At 46.5% G+C, this 24694-nt stretch overlaps 1 long non-coding RNA gene across 1 annotated transcript; it reads left to right on the top strand.

Moving 5' to 3' along the window:
* Positions 1 to 172: 172 nt before the first annotated feature.
* Positions 173 to 24320, top strand: LOC311444538. The gene is made up of 3 exons (XR_014697930.1): positions 173 to 294; positions 15297 to 15368; positions 23089 to 24320. It is a non-coding gene; the product is annotated as an uncharacterized lncRNA (long non-coding RNA).
* The last annotated feature ends 374 nt before the right edge of the window (positions 24321 to 24694 follow it).

Below are 24694 nucleotides of genomic sequence, written 5' to 3'. Positions count from 1 at the left end.
AACAATTCCCCAAGCCCCACTTGCTGTGAGCTGCCTGGAAGGACTGACAAGCCTGATACAGCTGGGGGATGCTGCTGGAGCCCCTGTGGTGAGGAGTTGAGGACAGGTGAAGCCTCTGCTAATGACCTGGGGGGGTATAAATGAGGGGCAGACCTCAAGCTGGGGGCATCAGCTCTGGATGAGGCTGGGATGTGGTTGTGCTGCTGCTGTGTAATGGGGACCAAAGTTCTGTGGTTCAATGGCAAGTTGGGAAGGGTCAGTGGTGCCCTGGTGTTGGACCCACGGAGACACCAGGTGAGAAGTGTTTCTTAAGTCCACCTGGTCCGTGAGGGGTGCAGCCCAGAGCAGTGGCTGTGTGGGGAGGTTGTGCACTGTGTGTCCCTTCTTGCTGCTGGGGGAGGATGGAGCTGGGCCCTGGTGTACTCTGCTGCGCTGTGAGGTGGTGCAGTGCTTGCCTGAGCACCTGGCCTGTGGATATGTCCTGCACCATGGTGGTGCCTGCAGCTGCTCCTTGTCCCTGCCATGATGTCCCCAGGCAGCAGTGGACATCCCCAATAAGCACATTTTCTTCCTGTGTCCATGAGGGGAGCTGCTGGATCCCACAACACAAAGAGGCTGTTGGCCTTTGCACTGAGGGGCCTGGCGCCTGGCCGGTTGCTGGGGACCCTCCCTAAACCTGAGTGTCCTTAAAACACCAAGGAGCTGTGAGTTGTTTTTTTTTTTTGTGGAAATGTTAGGCATGGAAATATATGGGAATGGCCAAATGCTTCCTTCAAAGGGAGAACCAGAGGCTTTCCATAGCTTTGGAAGGGTTTTGTTGCAGGTGGTGACTCCAAGCCTCTCCCTCTAGCTGAGGTTGATCGCTCCATCAATTTTTGCTCCCTCCTGCCTGATCAATGAGGCAGGGTACAGCCCATGTACCCCCAGGAGCCCCCACAGTCCTGGTGTGTGCTGACCTGCTGGGCTGGGCTCTCCTGGTTTCCAGTGAGGCCAAAGCATCGCTGTGCTGTGGGCGGGGGACTGATGAATGAGGGTGTAGCTCTCTAGTGCTGCAATTAATACTGGTTTTACTCCCTAACTCATGCGTTCTTCAATGCACACAGGCCTGTTCTGAATCATTAACCTGACAGCCAGTGAATGGTAGCCTTTATTTTGTTGTCTGTAAAACAGTAAAAGTCCTTTCATGGAAAATGAATGGGAGATCAGGTAATGAAGGTCTGGAAGGTGTGCTGTGGTGTGCTTTTAAAGGCAAGATTCCTCTCCTGGGCACATCACCAACACCACCCATACAGGTGCCAGGAAAAAACAAGACCCCAAATTGCTGCCAAAATGTCCAAGCACAGATGTGGCCTTGTGGAAGAGTCATTGCCTTTCTCATGTTGAGTTTGCACCTAAACATTTTTAGAAATCAAAATCTAAAGGCACTGGGTCTGTGACAATCCAATGCTATTGCCCCACTGGCACTGGGCCATCGCTGCTGCTGTCCTTGTGGTGCTTGTGCTAACGAAATGCAGCAGAGCATCGCTGCTGTGTGCCAGGGAAAGGGCCTGGCCTGCTGGTTTCAGTATATGCTGTGGTGAGGTAAAGCTGGGCAAGTATGCAGAGCAAGTGGGAGCAGTTGTGGAGGGGGAAATCTCTTGGTTTGGCTTTGGTTGCTGTGAAATGGCAGATTCTTGATACAAGTGCAGTCCTCTGGCTTTTCTTATATCCAGTGAAGAACAAGTCCTCTCTAATTTGATCAGCAGTGGAGAACAGGAGCTGGATACCCAGCATGTGTGAGCTCATACAGCTTTTCAAATTGAAATTGAATATATTTCCTGCTGTTCTTGTCAAAATGATGGGACCAGGCTGTGTACAGAGGAGCTCTCCTAAAGCAGGGGCAGAGGCTCTGGGTTCATATGGTGATGCTGAGAGCAGGGTTGATCCTGCCACGTTTTTGCAGCAAGTCTCTGCAGAGCAGAAGATTTCCTGTAAAACAAATGGCCCAGAGCTGTAGTTTAATTACACTTCAGCTTTTCTTTTATTACTCCAGAAGCAGTTTGGATTCTTGTTATGTTCTGCTGTTATATGCATATGTAGGAAGCAGTCTGAGAGCCAGCTTGTGGTGTAGAAAGAAATGTCCTGGGGGGGCAGAATGCCTTGGGGGTGAGGTGTAAGCTTTGTCTCCCTGCACAAGGGTTCCTGGATGAAGGAAGGGTTGGGGAGGTGGAGCAGTAGGTAACATCCCTGTTTCCTTCAAGAACATTGCCACCACTCCACAGCTTTGGTTGTAGGGAAAACCTGTAGGATTTCTGGGTGGTGTGACCCAGACTGCTTTTTCTGCAAATAAATCCCCAGAAAAGCTCTACCACCAGAGCTGTGAGACTTCTTTTCTAAAGACAAAACAACTTGAGGAGTAAAAGGAATTTACAGTATTTTGTCCTTGTTACTCATTTTGAGTATAACCCCCCCTCTGCTTCTCTCATTATTGCAGCATAAGTACTTAGTAAAGCATTAATCTTGCTTGTCAGTAATAACATGCAAATTAAACACCTGCTCTAGGAATCTGTAGTGCTTTGTTCCATTAGACAGTATTGACATGTCAGATATTTGGACTTTAATTCAGAAAAATGGTGCCATTTTCATTTATCTTACCTAATAAAGAATGAAGGTGTACACTGATACAGGGCTGCCCACAGCAATGCAACTAAAAGTGAAAAACAATACTTAATCTCGCCACTAAATTACATGTGACATCTCATTTAAAGATAAACAGCCTGAAGGCATATGTCCAAGTGGCATTGATGAAATTTTTAAGCGTTCCTTTGAATTCTCATTTAACCATCAATTTGATAGTGAAGGTGCTTCTCTGGCTTTGTGACGTGAAGCGTTGCTTCCATAAATATGAACCCCAAGAAGGAGCAGGAGAAAGCTATAATGGGTTGTACAGAGGCACATGTATTCTGTGCCCTCCCTGATCTGGGTCAAGCTCATTTTTTCCAATTTGATCTTTCAAAGGCATGGAAAGCAGGTCCTACCTTCCCTCCTTGCAGGGAAGCCAGTTATGTATTTGAAGTTCATCACTCTTGCTCTTATTTTTAAGCCAAATAGTCCCACTTCATTCAGTCTTGCTTTCTACTGGTTTCCTAGGCTGTTCTTGTTTTCCTCTGGACCTGTTGTGTGATGCACAACTAGACAAAATAATTCAGCTGAGGCTCTTCCAGTGAAAAATGGTGCATCATTTTTCTAGGGTTATGTTCCTGTTTGTGCAATAGAGTGCTGATTTTCAGTGGGGTTTCGTGCTGTGATTTCACTTGTGTGGGCAAGCTGGCCATCAAGAAAAACTAATTCCTTGTTTGTGTGTGAGGCAGGGGGTTCTTTTTTTTTTTTTTTTTAACCTTGTACAACCTGTTCCTAGGGGCATGCACTGTGGCAAAGCATCTTGTGATAGAAATAAGGACTTGCAGGGGGAAGGCACAAAGCACCATATTCTCCTATTCATACTTCCTTAACCGTTGCAGTGATTGCTGTAACTGGTGTCTCTGGGATGTTTTTCCATTGCTGTTCTTGGATGATAGCCTTTGACTTGCTTTCAGCTAATATCTTTTGAAGAGTGTTCCAGAGATGAGCTCTGATTAATTTTTGTCCAGCTCTCCTAAATTTGTACCAGAGATTTTGTTTGCTTGCTTGTTTTTTATTTCCCCAGAGTGTGGCTGGTAACAGCAGGAGTGAGCTCAAGCAGAGGGTGTTCTTGTGGCTGGACACCAAACACAGATGACTGGCATGCGGAGCTTCAATTCCTCTGAAAACCTCAGTCCAAAACATTCAGTGGCATAAAGAAGCCATGCCAAGAAGGCAGACAACAGGCATTATCAGACCATTCCCCTCCAAGTCTTTGATTAGTCACGCCTAATGGGATTTATTCACATGTTCTCGAGCTGCACAGTTATCCTAGCATTTGACCAAGCTTCTTCACAGCCACCTATTGCCAGCTCCAGCCAACCCCCATACATTCACTACGTGTTTCTTTGCTGCTTCTTGATAAATGTCAGGCTCAATCTATAACGCGGCTCTCAGAATTTCCTGGTATGGGGTCACTTGGCATCGAGCACTTGAGATCACATACTTCTACTTGTTCGGTCCTGATTTTGATCAAGAGAAGAGCTGATGTCATTTCAGCATTCCTGAAGCTCCCCCTCCCTTCTGGCTCTTTTTAGAGTACAAAGCAATTTGATACAGCAGGCTATGCTTTGTTGATTCTTATTTTTGCATCTTGCAGAAATGTGGTAATACCCATAATAAACACAGGCTGGGATTGCTTGTGGAGAGCCTGCACTTGCTTTGAATAGATCCCTTCCTGCTCTTCTGACAATGTTTTAAATTTGCCTTATTAAAAATGATAAGAATTGATTCACTTCATAACATGATATATTAAAAGCTGTTTGTCTCTTTTGGTTTAATAAATAGTTTGCACTCCCAAGGCTCTTTCCAGCTGAGAATGACTTCTTCACAATCCTTTCCGGTGCCTGGCCACGCAGCTTGCCTCTAGCAAAGGGTTTGTAATTCGTGTGGTACCTCGAGACGATGTGCAATTGTCAACCCAAAGCCCAGTGCTCTCTAATCACGGCTGGCACAAGCTTCCCCCTGCTGTCTTTCACGCCGCAGGGAAGTCAGGCATTTCCATCTCTGGTGCACTGGGTATTTCGTGATAGAGACAACAGCCTGTGAAAAGCTGGACCTACTCCACCAACCGAGCAGGAGCTGGGTATTTCTCAGACCAGCCTTGCTTATTTACATCACTGAAGTGTCTGGATATGATGTGGTCGTTCATTTATTCACCCACCCATCCACAAGAAATAGGGCTCTTCCATGTTGTCCGGGAGGGGGATGCCCAAGGCAGAGCTGTGAGGACACAGGTCTGTAGGGACTCTGGCTTCTCAGTAACACTTCCTGAGCTGTGCTGCCCCATAACAAGCCATGCTTAGCAAATTGTGTCAGGCTGGGGGTTTGTTGGTATGATCCTCTTGGTCTGATTGGGGTGGGCAGAAATGCTTCTTGATTTACGAGCTAGCAAGAAAAACTATCCCAGAGCTGTCTCTGCAGCAGCACAGGCCTGTGAAGGCTGTAGAGCTGCCCGTGGGAGTGGAGCTGTGCTGGGTTTCCTCTGTCCCTCTTTCTGCAGCTGCACATAAGGTGTTGCTGTGATTCACAGATGACTACTACCAATACCTGACTGGCCTTGCTGCCTTTCCACTAGCACAGCGTGGGTTATTGGGGAAGATTGGGAGGGGTAGCAGGAGGCACAGAGCACCCATAGAGCATGTGAGGGCAGCTCCTGCCAGCCCCAGCCTGCAGATGGACCTCTTCATGGCCCCACCACGTATATCCACTCCCCTCTAGAGAACTTAAATCTCATAAGATACCCCAAAATCACCATTACACAATTACAATACAAGGGAGTCTTTGTGTACTCCCTGATTTGTATAACTCTCTTGGATGGCAAGTCCAGGGCTCTACTGGCCAACATATTTTGGCATCCTTTAGCTGGGTCTTTATGGGCAATAGCTGCTGGGAAATGTGTGTGGGGGAGTTGTGATCTCAGGTCTTCCTGCTAGAGGAACGGGGTGTTAGAGAAACTCTGTTATAATGAGATGTGAGTGAAAATGGCAGCAGGGAATGGATCCTTAATTTAAATAATGAGCGCCCCTTGCTGCCTGACAGATGGTCACTTTCTGAGAAATGCAAAGTCTTTTTGGAGGGTCAGATTGCTTGTATTTACATGGAATAATGAGGGAGAGACACTGCTCCCAACACATGCTGTGTTTTTCACATTTTTTCCAGGGGTATTCCCAGCTGTCTCTGAAAAGAGCAGATTTGATCCTTTGCAAGCCTTGTGTGAATCTGACCATGCGTTATTGCACGAGGAAATCAGACAGTAATGGGAGTGTCTCGGATATTCAGGCAGCTATTATAATGCCCTTTAAGCATCTTTAGTTAGAAAGAAAGCTGGATGCTGATGCCAGAAAACATCTTGGGCCTGGATGTGCCCTTACTTGTGCAGGGCTGGCGGCGGTCCAGCACCCAGTTATCTGCACGCCGCTGGTGTCTCGGGGATGTAACACGTGGGAAGGAGATGGATGGCAAAGAATTCACTAAGGGGTAGGGCACCTTCCTACGCACTTCCCCACTTGCTGCGTCTACTTTCAATGTAAGAGCTAAAGATCAGGCATCCAATGCCATGCTTTAGCCAGTATTTATTCCACTAGTGCTGGTGATGGAGAAAACCTTTATCAGGCTGTACAGGGGGAGCTGGTTTTAAGGGCACACAGGGAACTCCTTGCTGTCTCATGGTATTTTAGCTGGGAGGGTGGAAGCCCTGCTGGGCATCACTGTCTGCTCAGAGGTATCCCAGCTGTCCACCCACTTCTCTGAAGCATGCTGCTGCTTGCTGCCTTCGTGCAGAGCAGAAAGCAAAGCAGCCTGTCCCAAGCCAACGGCCGGGAGACAAAGATCTGGTTCCTCATGGCTCATGCTCCCATGGCGCCTGAGACCTTGGCGGCTTCTCAGGCACTGCTACAGGCTGTCTGGTTCCGTCTCTGCTCAAGGAAGTACAACTTGAAGGAACTGCTGAAGGGGTTCTTCATCCATCCTTACACCCCTGTGGAGGAACAGGACAGTGGGTGGCCTTGGCATGTTTTCTTTCACTGTACACGAATCACAATTTTGGTTAATGTTGTAGCACAATAAAGCCTGTAGTCCCATTGAGCTCTTCCTGGAATGGGAAGGAACAGAAACCCTAGCCTTGAACCAAAGGAATCTCATTGACACACTGTCCCTAAGAGTCATCTTTCTGTCCTTTCTTGTATGTAGGTTCCCTCATTCTGCATCGCTGCACCCCGTGCCAAAGAAGCGTGAAGGCACTGTTGGGAACATGCAGTGATCTCTGCAAATTTCCAGTCAAGGGAGAATTGAGCTTGCAGATACAGAAACAGCCCTGCTCTGAGCTTCCTTCAGCTGTGTAGGAAAAGTTTTGTTGCCACACTTATTATTATTATTTATTTTAACAACTCCCAGCCTCCTGATTCTGAAAGAATAAGAAAGGGGCAAAATGCTTGAAAACCCCGAAAGGTAACTACTTGCTTTGGCAGCTGAGAAATGCTCACCAAAATTTATCTGTCTCAAATGTCATTGCTGTGTAGCTTTTAATCTCTGGGTAGCATTGTGTTTTGAAGAAGCCAAGTCAATCAACACCCATTTTCACAGTGAATCACTACCAGTGTCAAGTTCTGGTCTGCACCTGGTGCCAGAAAAAGGCTTCTCATCTACATGGGGAGTGTGCCACGCCAGGCTGTAAAATCACTTGTTTCCCGGACATGGCCCTGAATTACATGTTCCCTGCCAAGCCTGAAAGATTAAAAACAATGTTGTGTTGTGGTAAGGTGTTTTTTTTTTTCTCCTTTTGGTTAGTACCTCCCCAAAGGTGTCTGCCTGTTATCTGCATTCCCAGTGCTCTGAGAAACAGCAACAGGAGACTTGAGCGACCTGGTGTCCCTGGCAAGGTTTTTGCTCATCCACTTCTGTTGGCCAACACGAATTGCCATGAGCCCTGTACATCTGGGAGGGAGCTTCCAGGGGCTTTAAATTACTGGACAGTGCACCTGATCTTCTGTGTGGGTCCCTGGAGGCATACAGGGGTGGTAGCTTTGCCCCAGCACGCATAAGATGTTATACTTTTTTTTTTTTTTTTTTTTTTGGTGAATTGTTTTTTAGCTGGCTAACCTGCAGTGAACCAAGGCAGGTGATGTTTACCAATGACATCCATGTGGACAGGAGGTATTTGTGGGATGGGAAGAGAAAAGGAGAGACCACAAAGGCAAAGTGGGGCAGCTTGTAGCAGTGACAGGGAGCAAGACTTATAACTGAAAACAAAACCAGAGTAATTTAAAGGTTCGAGTTCTAAATTTTATCTACAAAGCTGCTTAAAAAAAAAAAAAAAAAGTCTTTTAGTAGGTGACCCAGTGGGTCTGTAGTATCAGGGGAAGAGAAAAAAATGTGTGGAGTCGAAAAAAAAAAAAAAAAGTATGCTACTCTGTACGCCACCACGTGTGCAGGTTGTATTTGGGATCAGGAACGATGCATATACATACTTGGTGGCATTTAGAGGAGGTGGTGACAAGCAGGAGTGACCCACTGGAGTATTATGGGATGCTCCCAAAGATCCTGCCCAGGTCCCTTGTGCTATGTGCACTTGCAGTTAAGGAAGTGCCAGGTGTTTTCATTATACTTCCAAATATAAAGGAAACCATCTATCTGGAGATGGAAAATCTGCATCGGAGAACCTCCTACTGAAAGCATTTGATGTTCTAAAGGATGGAGAGTAACTGGCAGGGGCCTTGGGGGGGGAGGAATCTGACAGCTGTTCAGCCACTACCAGCAGTCCAGCCACGGAGACTCCAGTTAAACACTCCAGGAGCATGGCAATGCACAGGGGCACTCAGAGCATAAATTGATGTTTTGTCTTGAGCTTTTTGGTTGCACTAAGAATCTGCCCTGCAGCCCCTGGATTAATTAAATGCTGACAGCCTGCTGTAGTAGGAGTGGAGGATTTCTCCTGCCCTTTGTATTGCAGACTGGAATATGTAGTGCCCCTAGGAAATGAGCTTGTTCCATTAGGCAAAATCAATAAGGCAGGAATCTCTGAAATTCTTCTGTTATATTACGAAGAGATCAAACTTCTGTACCTCGTAAGAGCGATCATTGCTTTTGTGTTCTGGAAAGACACTTGTGGGAGTGCTCTGGTCAAACAGGCACGTGCACTTCCCATGCAAACATTAGTTTTTCTTCCCTGTTTCTTACAGGGGCTGATTTTTCACTGCTTTGACTATAAAAACAAATTTTACATGTATTTTCCCTCTGTCTAGTCACAGGCATCAGCTGCTTTACGGAATACTTGTAGTAACTCAGGTTATCCATTCATGAGCTTGTTTGCCATATCACAGAATCACAGAATTTTCTAGGTTGGAAGAGACCTCAAGGTCATCGAGTCCAACCTCTGACCTAACGCTAACAGCCCTCCACTAAACCATATCCCTAAGCTCTACATCTAAACGTCTTTTAAAGACCTCCAGGGATGGTGACTCCACCACTTCCCTGGGCAGCCTGTTCCAGTGCCTCACAACCCTTTCAGTGAAGAAGTTCTTCCTAACATCTAACCTAAAACTCCCCTGGCTCAACTTAAGCCCATTCCCCCTTGTCCTGTCACCAGGCACGTGGGAGAACAGGCCAACCCCCACCTCGCTACAGCCTCCCTTGAGGTACCTAAAAAGAGCGATAAGGTCGCCCCTGAGACTCCTCTTCTCCAGGCTGAACAAGCCCAGCTCCCTCAGCCGCTCCTCGTAGGACTTGTTCTCCATAGAAGCAAATAAATAGAGGGCCATTTTCCTGTAGACAAATTTGGGCACTCTCCCCAAGCAGGATATCACGAGATTTTAGTTTTCTGTGTGTGATGGCAAGAAGTCTATGCTGCAACCGAATTTTGTCGGTGATCCAAGCTTGGAGCCTTCTGCCATAGGGGCAGGGGTGGGTGAACAGCTCAAACTCCTCTGCGGTGAGTGATACCAGCACCCAAGCGCTGCCTGAGATGAAAGGCATGTGCTTGCTGTCCCTGAGCTGCCTGAAGCGATGCATAGCCTGTGCTCAACTCCTTGTCATTAATCTTTCAATATCAGAGTACTCATTTTTGTGTGCAAGTCTTGGGCTGCTTCTCAGCTGGGTCAAAAATCGATGGGCCTGACTTATGTCACAGGGAACCATGTTTGTAAAGGCAGAAGTTCGGGCACTGACAGCTTTTGGTGGGCTCTCGGAGGCTGGCTGTGCCTTTTGCCCTCTATTATGCATCTTGTCTTCATCAGATGTACCAGACTGATGAGCTGTAAAAGCAGCAGATGCCACAAAGGTTTATTTCCTTAAGAGACAAAACAAGGGGAAAACTAGCAAGGAAATCATCAGCCTTATTAGTGTCATTTTCACAGAAGATTAGTCTCCTGCTGTCTCTATCATGCTGAAAGACCCAATCCTGCAGAAGTTTTGGATATAAGTATATGGATATATATATATATATATATTATATATCTGGTGGATAGGGCAGGCAACAGCAGTTACCTGCAGCAAGCAGGGCACGTATCGGTCATAAGGGGTGAGGCCAGGCATTGGATTGCCTTGGGGAGGAGGATGGGACAGCCTCGAGATCAAGAAATGTTTAAGAACAGCCTGGGTGGGGAAAATGCTTCTTGACAAACCTTGACTGACAGGCTAAGGGAGGGGTTAGGCTGCTTCTCCTGGTCCTTCCCAGGGTTGTTTGCCACTGGGGCTGAAGGTCCTGTGTGCTTCAGGACTGCTGTGCGCCAATATACTCCTTTCTCACAGGTTTCCAGAACTAACATTCCCCTTACCATTCCTGGAAAAATGGCTTTTGGGGAACGTATCTTGTTTTGAGGGTCAGAGGTTAACGCTGTTCTCCAGCATCCATAGCAACCTGCCCTAAAACTCTCTGCTTGGAAATCTTTTAATCTTTCTTAGATGCTTTCTGAATGTTTTCCAGTAATGTTCTGCTCTTTCCCGTTCACAACTACTAAATATACACTCTGTTTGGACTGCAGACCCTGGTCTATTTTTAAATTTATTTCCAACATATTTAAATCTCTCTGCCCTTGATAAAACAGTTTGATCTGTACTTTAACCCCAGGCCCTGCTGCTCCCTCTCCATTGCCCAATCTCAGCACCACCGAAGGGGGCTTATTCTGGTGAACTTCTGTGTGGGCAAGGACTGTGTCAGCTTCTGTCTGGCTAGAGATAGACTTACAAATGGAAAAAAGTGGACAGGAAAGAAAGGAAGTTAGTTGTCCCTATAAAAAAAAAAAAAAAAAAAAAAAAAGCAATGAAACACCTCTGAAGTTCTCATCATGTTTGTAAACAGTTAACTGGATTTTGGGGCAGAAAATACTGTAATAGAGCAGTGAATTCCTGCCTGTGGAGCATTTTTTTATTCCTGTGGGTTGAAATGGTCAATGGCTTACGTGTGTAAGGCAGAAAACAAGTGACTGCTTGCTTCCTCCTGTGCTAATATTTAGCAGGGCTTTATTTATTTGATTAGGTGCAAGGAATATGTGCTCATTGTTTACATTACTTGAATGGCAATGGCAAAAAAGAAATCTGTTTGTGTTTTTTTAATCTTTGCTATTCTTGTCTCTGGGGTGTTTTTCTGGACCTGGTGAAGATTTAAAGGAGGGGCTGAGAGAATATTCTCTGGTGTGGGGGCAGCAAGGGACCTATTCCGCTAGCGAGCGGTGACTTGATTAAGCTTACGCATCTCCACTCGACCTTCATATGGAAATTTGCCCTTTAAATAATGTTTCTAAGTCTCCAGGGTCAAATCTGAGCTTCTGTGATGCAAACCACTGCTAATGAAACCACTGCATCCTGGGCTGGCAGCATCCTGCTGGAAGTGGGGCTGAGCCTAAAGTGACACCGGGATGTCCCAGCCCTTCCCGAGACCCACTGCAGCCCTGGGGAGGGGGATGAAATCTGGTGGTGACTAGGCTTTGAGTGGGGGCTGGAGTGCCACAAAGCTCCTTTCTCTTGGGGACAGTCACAGTCCTGTTTTTTCACTCCTGTTAACTAGCCTTGGACATGGCAGTTTCCGGGCTCTGCTTACTTAGTTTTCTTCTATCCATGGGCTGTGCCCTCAATAGCAACAGAGATAAACCCACTCTCCTGACAATACTGGTGCTTTAGAAACAAGGGGAGAGAAACCCAGGCCCTGTCTCTTTTGTTTCTGCCATAATATCCTTAGCACACTGGGGTTGGATGGTGCAGCAGAACTGCTGCCTGATGTTTCCAGCAGGAAGGCAGGTGAAAGGGTTAAAGGCAGAGCTGGTGCTTGTTCCTCCATGGCATTATCTGTGTGATTGCTTTTCATATCTTGTTTACTGTGGTTAGCAGAGCAGCTATAATATAGAGTGCTAGATGCAATAAATCTTGTCGCTGCAAACAGCGCACTTCTCATCAGAGCTCAGGGAACTGCAAGGTAAGCATTTGAAGGCAATCTATAGATTTAATTATACAGAAAGTCTAACCCACGTAGATCTTACAGGAAGCTATAACCATGAAGATTGTTGTGTTCAGTTTTATTTGTATTGTGTATATTATCCCATTTTAGTTGTTCTGAGGACGCAGACAACAGCACTACCAGTGCGGTGCCTGCTGTGGTTGTGTATTAGTATGGAAAAGCCAAAGCTGCTGGTGATTTAAGGGATGGTTTTTTTCCCTTTCTACCTGACAGCTACATCTGTAAATTCACTCCTGCATTTTAAAAGCCTGTGATGCTAATTGTAGCCCAAGAAATCCCATCAGGTAAAGGAAACCATCTTAGATTTTATATACTTATTGAATGAGAGGCCTGTGGCCACAAAGCAAAGCCCTGTGCATCAAAGCGACAGGTCCCAGCTGCTCCAATCCCCAACCTGCTGTGCTCAGGAGCTCAGTGCCCAGCACCGGACTGGCCCTGACACATCTCCTGGGCATCCCCTGCCCTGGGCAGAAGTGTGGGGCCATTTGCTGTGTTAGTGAAAAACACCTGCACAGATCCTGGATGTCTGGGGTTATAGAAGCTATAGCGACTTTTATTTGTTGCTGACTTGTAAAATCCCCAGTTTGGGATGTGCTCATGTGCCAGTTCTGGCAGATTGGTAGCCCATGGTATAGGGTCCTGGGGAGACATGATTGGTGATTTTTGGGCTTTAGCTCTTTTTCCTTCAAGCTTCCTATCAGCTTTTTACAGCAGCAGTTTGCTCTCAAACAGCCCAAGTGCCAGCTTTTTGCACTTCTTCCTCGGAGGGTGAACATCACTGTGCTGTGATGTTTCAACATAACACAAACCTCATTGAGGGGGCACCTGGGGGGCTTTCACTGATGTTGGCTTCCTCAGAAGACACCGCTTCAACAAACTTGAGGCTTTAAACAAGACTTTTGGGGTTGAGGGCCTTGGTTTGGGCAAAAAGGCCTAGTTCATTGATGGCTTCCTAAGCTGGGGTCTGAGGTGGGCCGGAGGCCTCAAACCCTGTTACCCAGGAACAGGAATAGGATGGTTAGAAATAGAGGGATTGGGCATTGATGATTAGCAGTGAGACCAAGCTGGGTTCAAACACTCAGCTCTGTATCTGCGGTGGCTGTGCAAACACCACGGTGTGGCCCATGGAGAGGGCCTGTTGTGGCCTTCCCAGCTCAGCTGCCCCGGTCACAGGGGAATTTTCCAGGTGTCACCGAAGCTCTGCCCAGACACGGGTGGTTGCTGCTGCTGGGGGCCCTCCTACGCAGGGTGAGTCAGGAGGAGGTTGCCCAAGGAGCCCTCAGGGGAACATGGTGCTCAGGAACGGGTTTGGCCAGGAAGGAGATGGATGGGAACAGCCTGGGTGGGAAGGGGCAGAGCAGGCGATGGGTCTGCCCCAAATTCCCCGTGTCTGTCCTGCTTGAATGATAAGAGTTGTGCTCTAGATCAAAACTAAAAAGTGCATTTTTGTCTTATATTAAAGTGGGGATTGAAATGTAGCCTAAAATCACCAACAGCTGAGCATCCACAATAAAATAAAATGCACACTTAATTAGCACAAACCCACTTATTTCCACCCATAAGCAGCAGATGCTGAGGCCTCACTCCTGCCTCAGTGGCAGCAGCCTTGCTCTCCATAAGACACCCTTGCGAAATCTGAGTACTGGGCCTACCAGTAACTTGGATCTTGCGTAATTAAGATGCTGAACAGGGCAAATTAAAAATAAATTCCTGACAACTGTGCCAGTGATTAAACTTAGAATATTTATTTCAAGCTCTGCTGACTGGTAACAGTGCCCAGGGAGGGGGTCAATTCTCGGGGGGCAGATTGGGTGCTGTGGCATAGCACAACTTGGTTTGTGATGTGTGGGAGCAGTGGTGATGTCCTGCCCCATCGCAGTGTGGGTGAAGAGACACCTTGGTGGGAATTTTGGCAACCCAGATGTCTGCTTTCCTCACTCTGCTTTAAAAATTCTTATTTTTATTTTTTCAAAAAAACATTAATATGCATTTGAGTAGCAGCATGATCCCAGGAACTAGCTCTGCTCATGCACATGGTAAGAGCCAAGATGCATAATTTCCTTGGGTTGACTGGGGAAATCCTGACCCTTGTTGCTCTTAATGAGAAGTTCTTAAAAGCCAATTTTGTGCTGATGGCAAACCTGTGATAAGGGCTGGTGCCAGCAGCTGTGCACGCAAGCACTGGTTGTGTACTCTTTAATAGAACACATGCCTGTGATCCCAAATAAAAGCCCTCATTTCTGACAGCCCTAGATCTCCTTCATGCCCACCTTGAAACTTTGCACCTTCTGATGCTGAGCTCCTCTAATTTTCTTTCCGGGGGGCAGAGGTTCCCATCCTGGCTGAGGATTTGGCCCTTGGGGACTGGCGCTGTCCCCACGCGCTCTGAGTGTTGGGTTGGTGACAAATGGGTGTGATTGTGGCACGTGTCTGGGTTACAGCACGCAGAGCTGGCTTGTAAATGAAGCGTTTTGTTAATGCCAGAGGAAATGGATAGATATTAATTGTTCTTCAGTGGTTTTTCATTTTTCATGGAGGTTATTGATGAAATAACAGTAATGCCAGGGAAAACAGGGGAAGAAAACAGGTTGGGAACAACCTGAAGAAAAAGGGAACCCCCTGTATCAGCTGGTGGCAGAGCTGGGCTGTATTTTATGCCGAAGTATTTCCAGTAATTTGCCAAAATCCAAGTGTTTTATGAATTCCTCTTGGCTTCACCAAGCTGCTCATACAAAAATTTCTTCTAAAAGTCAAAACGCTATTTTAACACTTCCAGAATGAGCCACTTTGATTTTCCCCCATTAAATCTGTCGTCTTAAGTTCGTTTCATTATAAAAACCCCAAATTTGGGGTCTGTGTGTGTGCAGCTTTGGATGCAGCTTAAATAAAAAACACTGGTACTTTGGTCTGTGCTGAATCCAATCTAACATCATGGTGATCATCTTGGGCCAGCTCTGGGGAGAGGACTCTTAATTTCCTGGATAGGCATACATTTATTAATTCCTACAATTTAGCAGGGGGAATTGCCAGTAAAGTGGCAATGCTCTTTTATAGCAGTGGCACTCCACACGCTATTTGCAGTTCAGAGAGGAGCAATGAGCAGGTACGCATTCAGTGATTTGTGCGTGGAAAATTTTCATGCAGCAGAAGGAACAAAATCATTCACATTGGATTCTTTTGCCCTTTGCAGATAGATGTGCATGGCCATGTAGAGAGTTATGGCTTCTTTAAAGATGCGGATACACACCAGCCTTTGGTCTGGGTAAGTCAAGGGGAGAACAGAGTGCACTTGAGTTGCTTTTGCTGTGAATTTATAGAAAGCTTTGACCTTAAAGGGAATAGCATAGCTTTGCTCTGTCTGTTTGCACTCTGTGTTGCTCAGTGATGTTGCCTAGCTCTCAGCATGCTGTTTCATTCCTACATGAATTTCTAATAATCCTGCCTCTGCACTTCAGTCTCTTCCCCATCTTTCTCTTCTCTCCAGCCTCCACGTTCCTGGCAGTGGGTCAGGTTGTGCAAGCACTGATAGACAAAACAACCCCATGTTATCGCTGTCTTTAAACACGGGGGGCAATTTTTCTTGGAGGAAGGGCTTTCCCACTCTGATCTAAGTAGCATTTAAGTTTTGCACCTGTGAAATCCCCCTCTGAGAACAGGGCCAGGAAAAGCTTTCCCTAACTAAACCCAACAGCAAGCAGTCATTTAAATGCATCTTTTTACTGCTTCCCCTGCCCTCACCTGATGTATGCAGTAGTTTGGCTGGCACGTGGGTGCTGCTCATACCTGCTGGCCTCTTAACCTGGTTTTCTGCCTGCAGTTCCAGCAGTGACAGCCACATTGCTCAGGCCATGGCTGTAGCCACATCCCCATGTAGGAACCCAGGACTTGGCCTGAACCCAGCCTGGGTGACCTGTGTGATGGGTGCTTTCCTCCACATGTGTGCTGTGGGTGTCACCAGAAATTCAGTGTGGCATTATTGTGAGAAACCAAATAAATACTGGGATTACTCAGAAATATGTATAGGATTTTCTAGAGTTACTTTTTTTTTTTTTTTTTTTTTTTTTTTAGATGATAAGGAAATGTGGGAAAACGTAGGGAAAATCTAGTTTGTTTGATGTTCTGGTATGGGGAAACTTTTTCAAGCTGTCCTTGGGCAGAGTCACTTGGCATGTGTTGCACTGGGCCATAAAGCAAGTTGGGCATCCCCAGGGTGGCTTTCGTACCACAGAGCAGCTGGGGTTGAGTAGATGCCTTAGTATTTCTGCAAACCCTTCAGAAAAGCAATTCTGACCAATTGCTCCCAGTCTCGATCACTCAGAGCAGGACCAGGAGTGCCTCGGGAAGGGACACCTCTGCGCAGCCTCTGCACAGGTTGCTCTGCGCTGGCACGTTTGGAACTTCAAAGGCAGGAGCTGAGAGGTTTCTGAGAGCCTCGGCTTTGTTATTCATCTTCCTCGGTGCTCATAAATTATCAACAAACAATCTCAGCTATCAAGTCGGTGAGGAGGACCGGGTAATTATGTTTGTGGTTCAAAATGAGGGTTGTCAATTTTAATTAGGGAAAGCTGAGGGCACAGGGAATTTTTAATGTTACCACCTGAACTCTCCAGTGCTGCACAGAAAATAATTGTAAATGAAAAATTAATCAGGGATCAGTAAGCATTGTAAGGGGCATTTCTTTCCCTCACGTTTTATTATTATTTTCTCTCTTTGAAGCAAAGGGGCATCTAGCTATACAATTGCCAACAGGTTTGCTTTTAGGAAGAAAAGCTCACAGGCACGTACCAAAGGGGAGCAAGGCACTTTGTGCTCCTGCCTCCTGCAGTGGTGGAGGATACCAGAGCTCGTCCCAGGGATGGGGCTGCTCCCTGAGCAGCTAACAGCCGGGAGCATCGATGCCATCATACCTGCTGCTGCTAAAAGCGAGGAGCTTCATCCTTTAATGTCACTGGCAGCCGGAGGGGCTGTCTGTGTGACTGCAGCTTCTGAGGAGCTGGCAAATGTCAGCCCATCACAGGGAGCGGGGGTTAAGTTTTAATCAGCGGGCCAGCATCCTCTCCTAATTTATTTTCCTTCATTTAGACAGGATTTGCTGGATGGCATGCGATCCTGTGAATATTTATAATGAGAAATTTTTCTTGCTGCTCCTGTGATTAACTAATTTGGTGCTTCCCAAGGACACGCACAGTGAAGGTCAAAGCTGAAAAGGTCCCATCCTGTCCTGGCACTTTCCTTCGGGCATTGTTAGAGCAGTACCAGGCATGACTTCGGCTCATCTGCATGCTCGCTAGGAAGGGCTTTTCCTCAGCTAGGCGACACCTCCTTGTTCCGAGTATGCTTAGTATCACCAGAGCCTCGTCCAAAATAATCTCAGGACAGCAAAAAGGCATTTTAGTGGGCTTAGGTCAGGCCCAGAGTGAGTCAACTGCAGCAAATGAACTCCCATTTGCTAATGCAGTCCTATAATAGTCAAGCTGCACGCAGGCACTTGGCAATTGTAGTTAAGTCATAAAAAAAATAATGAAAAAAATGCAGTTATTTTTTAATACTGTATACTTCAATTATGGTAAGAATATACTCAATCTCTGATTAGAAATACCTTGAGTGGCTTGGCTGATGCTGGTGGGGAAGACATAATTTACAGCAGGTGACATGTAGCCAGCTGGTTTCACAGCCTGCCTTACAGCCCAGCGATGCAAAAACAAAATAAACCTGGACCAGCTGCTGAATGGAAGTCCTGCAGTTGTCTTTCGGTGGTATGTTGAGTAGTCCTCAATCAGAAACTCAAAGGACAGCCTCTGACCCTATAAAGCCAAAGGGTTTGTCCATGCACACCACCTGCAAAACCTCATTGGGTGGGTTTCCAGGTGACTCCCACAACTATTTGAGGAAATACAGGGACTTTGTGTTCCCAGACTCTGTAGTGCACAGGCACGGTGGTGGGATGTCCCTTCCGCAGCCCTAAAAAGCAGGAGAGTGCTTGTGGTGTGTGGGCACAGCTCAGGCAGGGCAACTAAACCTCACTGATGCATCATCCAGAATCAGACCCTGGAGCTCCCTGCTTCCTTCTAGAAATTTCAGCTTCTCTTTTTGCTGCTGGTTTGCAGCCGTGCTGATGAATGCGGATATCCACAGCGAGGCGATCTGCAGCCAGGCTCAGTCGCTGCTGTGAAGCTTGCTTGCATGCTGCAGTTTCCCGTGCCAGCTGTCTGACACTGCAGGGTTTGGAGAAAAGCCTGCACGTGTGAAGCGCCCTCCTGGGAGCCTCCACGTCTGCAGCTGTTCCTGCAAACTGCAGCTGGGTGTGCTTCAAGCTTTGCTGGGATTTGGGGATAGGAGGTGCAAGTCTGGCACCAAAACCACTCGGGCTGGAGGTTTAGAGATGGAAGAACCATGTTGTAGATTAATCTTGGCCACACTTAACACCTGTAGCCAGAGGCTGTGGGGCAGGTTTGTCCCAAACAGCAATTCTTGTGGTATAAATGGCAACTGGGTGAGGCTCCCCCTGCAGTATGAGGGGGTCACCGGGGCTCCCATGTGCTGGGCTGGACTGCTGCTGCCCCATCCTCTCCCAACAGCTGCGCCAGGCACAGCCCAAAAAACATGTTAAACCACACAGAAATTCCCTGTTTTCATCAGTCCTCAAGCCGGAGGTGACAGAGCCAAGAGAGGCTTCATCAGCTGGATTTTAGAAATGGTAATGAGCCTGCCTTGCTTATGCATGCTCAGAAGTGCCTGGTGTTCCTCCTGAAGAGGGCTGCTCAGCCGGCAGAGTCCTCCCTGCAGAGAGCATCACCCGACAGCGACAGCTCTGCTACACCAGGCAAAGGATCTGACCCCAGCTCCCGCAGCCCTGTGGCGTTTATTTTGGGAGTCTATCACACCAGTGTGGCAGGGTGTCCCTCCCCAGAGCAGCCTCTACGTGCACGGGCGCTGAGCTGGTCACAAGCTGTGTCCAGCTGCGAACATCCAGCAGGGAACCACGCCGAGCAGCCCTGCTGCCTGGGTGCTGCCCTTGGAGGGCTTTTGGTCCTCGTTACGAAGCTTTTCCCAAAGATGAGCGTAAAGAACCGCAAGCGCCTTCCCCCTGTCTGTTTGCATTTGTGGGATCTGACCTACTTTTTGTTGTTTGTACATAAGGCACAACAGCATCCCTTGTATTTTTGGCTTGCCGAGCCGCTGTAGGAGCGCTTGGTGCCTGGAAGCCTCCGCCAGCTCCAGCAGTGAGCACCGGTGCCTTGCGCTGCAATATTCACCTTAGAAAATCTGCCCCCAAGGCAAGGAGGGTGTTTTTGGGGGAGGCTGATGCACCCCATGACCACGCATTTCTGTGCCCCAATCTCTGGGGATGCATCAGCCTCTGAGGGACATGCAGTAATGAAGCCATTTCTACACTACGGACTGCAAAGGACACAGCTGGGAGCCCCCACGTGCTTTGCAGACACCCTTTGCTTTCCCTCTGCCCGTCCACTGGCTGAGGAGCAGCCAAGGAAAAGATGCAGTGAGGACTCGGGAAGTATTGAGCTCAAACAGCAGGGAAACATTAATATATGCTCTTTCCCCTTGAAAATATTTCTTCAAAAGTCACTGCAGCTATCTGGGATGTTCCTACACAACAGCAAGTCATAAATGATGGCTTTCTTCGAGCAGCGCAGACTGGAAGCTCAGTTAAATACATCAAATTAACTGTCAAAATAATCTTCCAGGACTTGATGAGCCCAAAGATTAAGCAGCATGTTATTTCTTCTCCGTGCTTTTTTATCTTAGCAAAAGGGATTTACAGTAGATTCCAAAATCCATATTTTAAATGAATTGCAAATAGTTTCTTGTAGATTTGGCCCATATGAAAAGGATTATTACCCAAAACAAAGCCTTTGTCAGGGGTAATGTAGGTTAAAGAGAAATGGGAATGTAAACAAACGTACAGGCTTTGCAGTGAATTCTGCAGGGGGTTTGTTTATTTATTCTTTTCATTCTCCAAGCCTGGCTTCCTATGCAATTAAAGGGTCCAGCTCTTCCTTGCAAAACATACGATCATTTCTTTTTTCTTTTTTTTTGTGCCATCAGTAAATATTTGGGCTGAAACTGTTTAAACATAAGCTTTCAATAATCTTTGTTTTGCTTTTTCCTGGTCTCTGGCTGAGCCCTGGTTTGGATTTCCATAGGCTAAAAATACATGATTTTGTTTGAAGAGCTTAGATGATCTTGTTCATTTTGCTGTTTATCTATTACCAGGAGCATCTAATCCTTCTTTGATTGATGTTCAGCATCATGTAGTTAAACAGCAATCCAGGATATGTAGCAGGGAGTTATTATTCTTCACCAGGCTCTTCAGATACCTAAGCCCGCTGCCGACATCATGCATCCACCACATATTAAATTGTATTGCCCTGACAAAGCCTGTTGTCATAGGTCAGGAGCAAAAATGTTAACAGATAGATGCAAAAGGGTGATAGAAGACAGAAATGGCAGAGGATATTAGGAGGCATAGGCCAAAGAAAGAGATTGGTAGCAGTCAATCCTGATTTTCAAGATAACAGTGTGACTCCCAGGCACCGCTCCCCGCATTATTCATGTTTGAACACCAAAGGGGAAGAACTGTGCATGTCCAATGCCTGGGTTCAGCCTCAGCTGTGATATTTATCCACGCAGTTATTGGGTGCTCTGAATTGCAGTTGCCCTTCTAAGAAGCTTTTTAGTGATTTTAGTGACCCACTGGTGATTTCTTCAGTTTATTTGAAGACCTGTAGGGTGAAGACGCAGGAGAGGAAAAGAAAGCCGAAGCTTCCAAATGATTTCCCCATCTACTGGGCTTCTGGATGTTCTTGTCAAAGCTAGAAAGCTGTGTTAATTACAGGCATCTAGAAAGAGCCATAATCATCTGTCATTCATGGTGACAGGATGACATCTCCTGTTTGCATGGTTCAGCATTACCATTCGCAATCTCAAGAGCTCAGGCTGCAATGATAACTATTTCTGACAACCCTTGGAGATGAGTTTGACATTTTTGATGTACGTGTGTGCAAGGGAGGTCATATGGCATGCAGGTATGTGTTAGAGCCTTCCACAGACGAAGAGTAAACAGGTATTTTGTGCTGAGCAACCCTGGGGTTGGAAAAAGGAGGAAATCAGAATGAAAAAAAGAAAGCACCAAAGGCAGAGAACCCCATGTGCCCTCCGTACAGCTCGTGTTGCTGATTGACCACTATGTCCTGCATCACGTTAAGCTCAATGCTGTACAGGTCTAAAAAAATCTTGCTTAAGAGGGCCTGAACTGAATAAATCAGAGTGGGGGGCAAGGGGAGCAGGAATGCCAGACCCAAATAACAGGTCTAGCAAGACGAATTTGGGAGCGAAATGAACCCAGGCGCAGACTGACACCTCTGTGCAAAGCAGAGCATCAGGATGTCAGATCGGTTTTAGCTGCGCGTTGGGTTTTCCCTGTCAGATGTCAATCTTTTGGAAAGCTGGCGTCTCTCTTCTCTTCCTTGGCTCTGGCTGTGCTGTGTAGCTGCAGAAGGTGGGTCTGCTGGCTCCTGCTCCCCTCGGAGCTGTGTGGGAATCGGGATGCCCAGCCTGTGTCTCCACCCACCCCGCACGTTGCGTGCCCTCCTCGCCTGCATGCCGTGGTTGCCAAGCCCTGCGTTAGGCTGCGGGTAGATCACAAGCTGGGGTTGGTCACACAGCTCGAGTGGTGAGGAATGCAGAATCCTTCATCGCTTGTGATTAATAATGTGTCACGAGAGGTGAGAGTCGTTTGTCTGCGGAATTTGTTAACAGCGTGTAATATTAATAATAACAGAAATGAATAAAGGAGAAAACAAACAACAAAAAAATCCCCGTCCAACCCCAAATCCAAGATAAATAATGTAAGGAGTGTCTCCTGTGATCATCTCGCTGCAGATTAGATCAATAGCAACATCTGAACGCAGCCACGAGAGTGGCTCTGAGCCCAGAGCTCTGCAGCACTGGTATTCACAGCCCTTATCATGGTTTATTACACAAATGTTTTCCCTGCACATCGCAAGGTTCCCTGGCTGGCTAAGATACAACACTGCTGAAATAAATATTTTGTTAATTTTTTTTCTTGCTAGAGGAGAGATCAAGTAGTAACTCTTCACTGCCACTGGGAAAGAATATGCAAAAATGGTTCTTTAAAAGGTCACGCTTATATTAGAAACTGAGAATACAGATAGAAAAGGAAATGTACACTCGTTCTGCCCTTTGGGTGGATGTGAGACAGCAAAGTTTGGTGAGTAGAAGTGCTTTTTATACTTATGGAATAATGTTTGCAGTCTGGGCTCTTGGAGGAAGTTGGCAAGAATCTCTTGCCGTGGGATTTCTAACTAATATGAGGAATTTCTTTGTTTGCTGTGTTTATTTTTCTTCCTCAACTGAACCAGTCTTGTAGCGTTTATTGTGTAATTCATTATTTATACCACAGCATTCAGCTGCCCTCATCGGATCAGCTCCCTCTGTGCAAACACACAGTGGGAAAGTCCCTTCCCCAAAGAGCTTTAGCCATCGGTGTTAATGAGAAGACAAAGGTGCCTGCTGCTCTCCCGCGCTTTGTTCTCGCTCACAATAACAGGCAGCTTGTTTTCCACCATGTCTCGGGAGACGATGGGATTTTACCTCCCACGGGCTTTTGCTGAGAGCCAGCACCTGGACGGGACGGGGCAGGTTTGGGCCTTCTTTGCCCATTCTGGGAACGGATGGAGATTTGCGTCACGCTCCTTTCCTGTGAAGACATTGAAGTCTTAGCACATTGCTGTTTTCTTTAAATAAATAAGTAAATAAATACATATTTCAGCTATGGGAAGTTGTCATCCGGGTGCCTGTGTGTTAGGCAACCAGAGCGGCCTTGTTGCTCCTGACAGGAATGCCACAGGAGGCAAGGCCGGGACAGCATCCTCCAAGCAGGCTGCCTCCACGTGGAGGGCTCAAAATTATTTTAGCTTCTGTCTTTCTCTACTTCACAGCTTGGTATTCCCTATTCAGGAAGATATGAAGAAAAGTTTTCCCACATTCTTGGTTATTAGACAAGGGGAGCACAATATGCAATGATGGTTAAAATGGTTTACGATCTAGAGTGCTCCGAAGGATAAACAACGCAGAGGAGGAGAGGACCGCTGGAGCACGATCTTTTGGCAGCACATGAAAGCCCAGAAATGATCTTGGAAATGTATTGATTTGGGGATTAGCATGAAAGGCATCCAGCTAGGATGCTCTGTTCTGTTCTGGGTGGCATCACCGGAGACCTTGAGGAAGGTCAGTCAATCGCGTTGACTCTCGGTCATTCCAGCTGGAAGTTGCATAAGAAGCAAAGACTTCGTGGAGGACCAGATGCTGCATCCATGCTTATTGTTCCAGGGTAAATAAAAGAAGAAAATCCTTTTCATTTGTTTGAGCAGCTGCTGATCTCCTGTGAATGTTCTACTCCATCATTTTCAAACAGAAATTGGCTAAGTAACTGTACATATTTCTAATTTAAATTAAAGGGTAATTTAAATACACGCTTCTATTGCCATTGTTATGAAATGTTATGAGCCACACTTTAAAAGTGCAATCAGAAGGGTTACAAGAGCAGCGACACAGAAAAAGCCCGTTGTGCTAGCCAGGCACATTTCTCTTGACTACATTACGTGAGGCTTTTTGAACATCGTGAAATAAGACCTGGAGGATCTGAAATGGTTTCTCTTTTAAAGCACAGCTGCTCTGTTATCCTCTTCCACAACTCCATCTCAACTATTCCTGCAATGGGGGCCATTCAAACAGAGGCAGATAGATATGGCTGGAAATGCAGACTTGGCACCATATCGGATGCAAAGAACATCGTACACCTCCCAGGAGAATAAAGCCATGCCGAGGGAGAAGCAGAAAGCTGACACCTTGTGCTGCAGCTCCAGCACGATGGGTGTGCATCTGCCTCTCCTCGTCCACCGCTGCGGGTTCCTACCCCAAGCATGGCGCTGACACCTCTGCAGCTGCAAGGAGGCAGTAACTGATTTTAGGTAGTGTTCATGATACACCATGCTGACTGCAGACTGTACAGCCACTTAATTAACGACCTGCTGGCTTCATTCCCGAGACCTGGCTCCTCCATTTAGACTATTCCAGTCACATACGCTCCTGAAAGAGCTTTGGCTTTTACAGATGCAATCCAACAGATGAATAAATAACAATAAGCTCCTGCTGGAATGCATTCAGGAAACATTTGATAGGAACTAATTTATTTTACTTTATTATTTAGCAAGCCAATACATAAACTTACCTAACACAACTGCAGATTAGCTGATGCACTCGCTTTCTATTAGCTTTTGGTTATGTTACTGAAAGCCTCAAGTATATTTTTGGAGAGGGAGTTATGAAAAAAAGATACTTTTTTTTTTTTTTTTTTTTTTTAACAAAAAGACAGATTCCTTGGAGTGGAAACCAGAGAGGGTAGAAGAAAGATGCCAAATATATTCTCTATTCTCCTGGCTGTAAATAGCCAGTACTGCAGGAAGCCCTTTTGCTAGAAATGGTGCATCTGCATTACTGAAAAACAGTTACGGTGGTCAGAGTGAAAACGGGAAGAACCATGAT

Source organism: Aythya ferina (assembly GCF_964211825.1).
Source record: "Aythya ferina genome assembly, chromosome: 14".
Lineage (NCBI taxonomy): Eukaryota > Metazoa > Chordata > Aves > Anseriformes > Anatidae > Aythya > Aythya ferina.
This window is presented reverse-complemented; position numbering and strand designations above follow the sequence as displayed.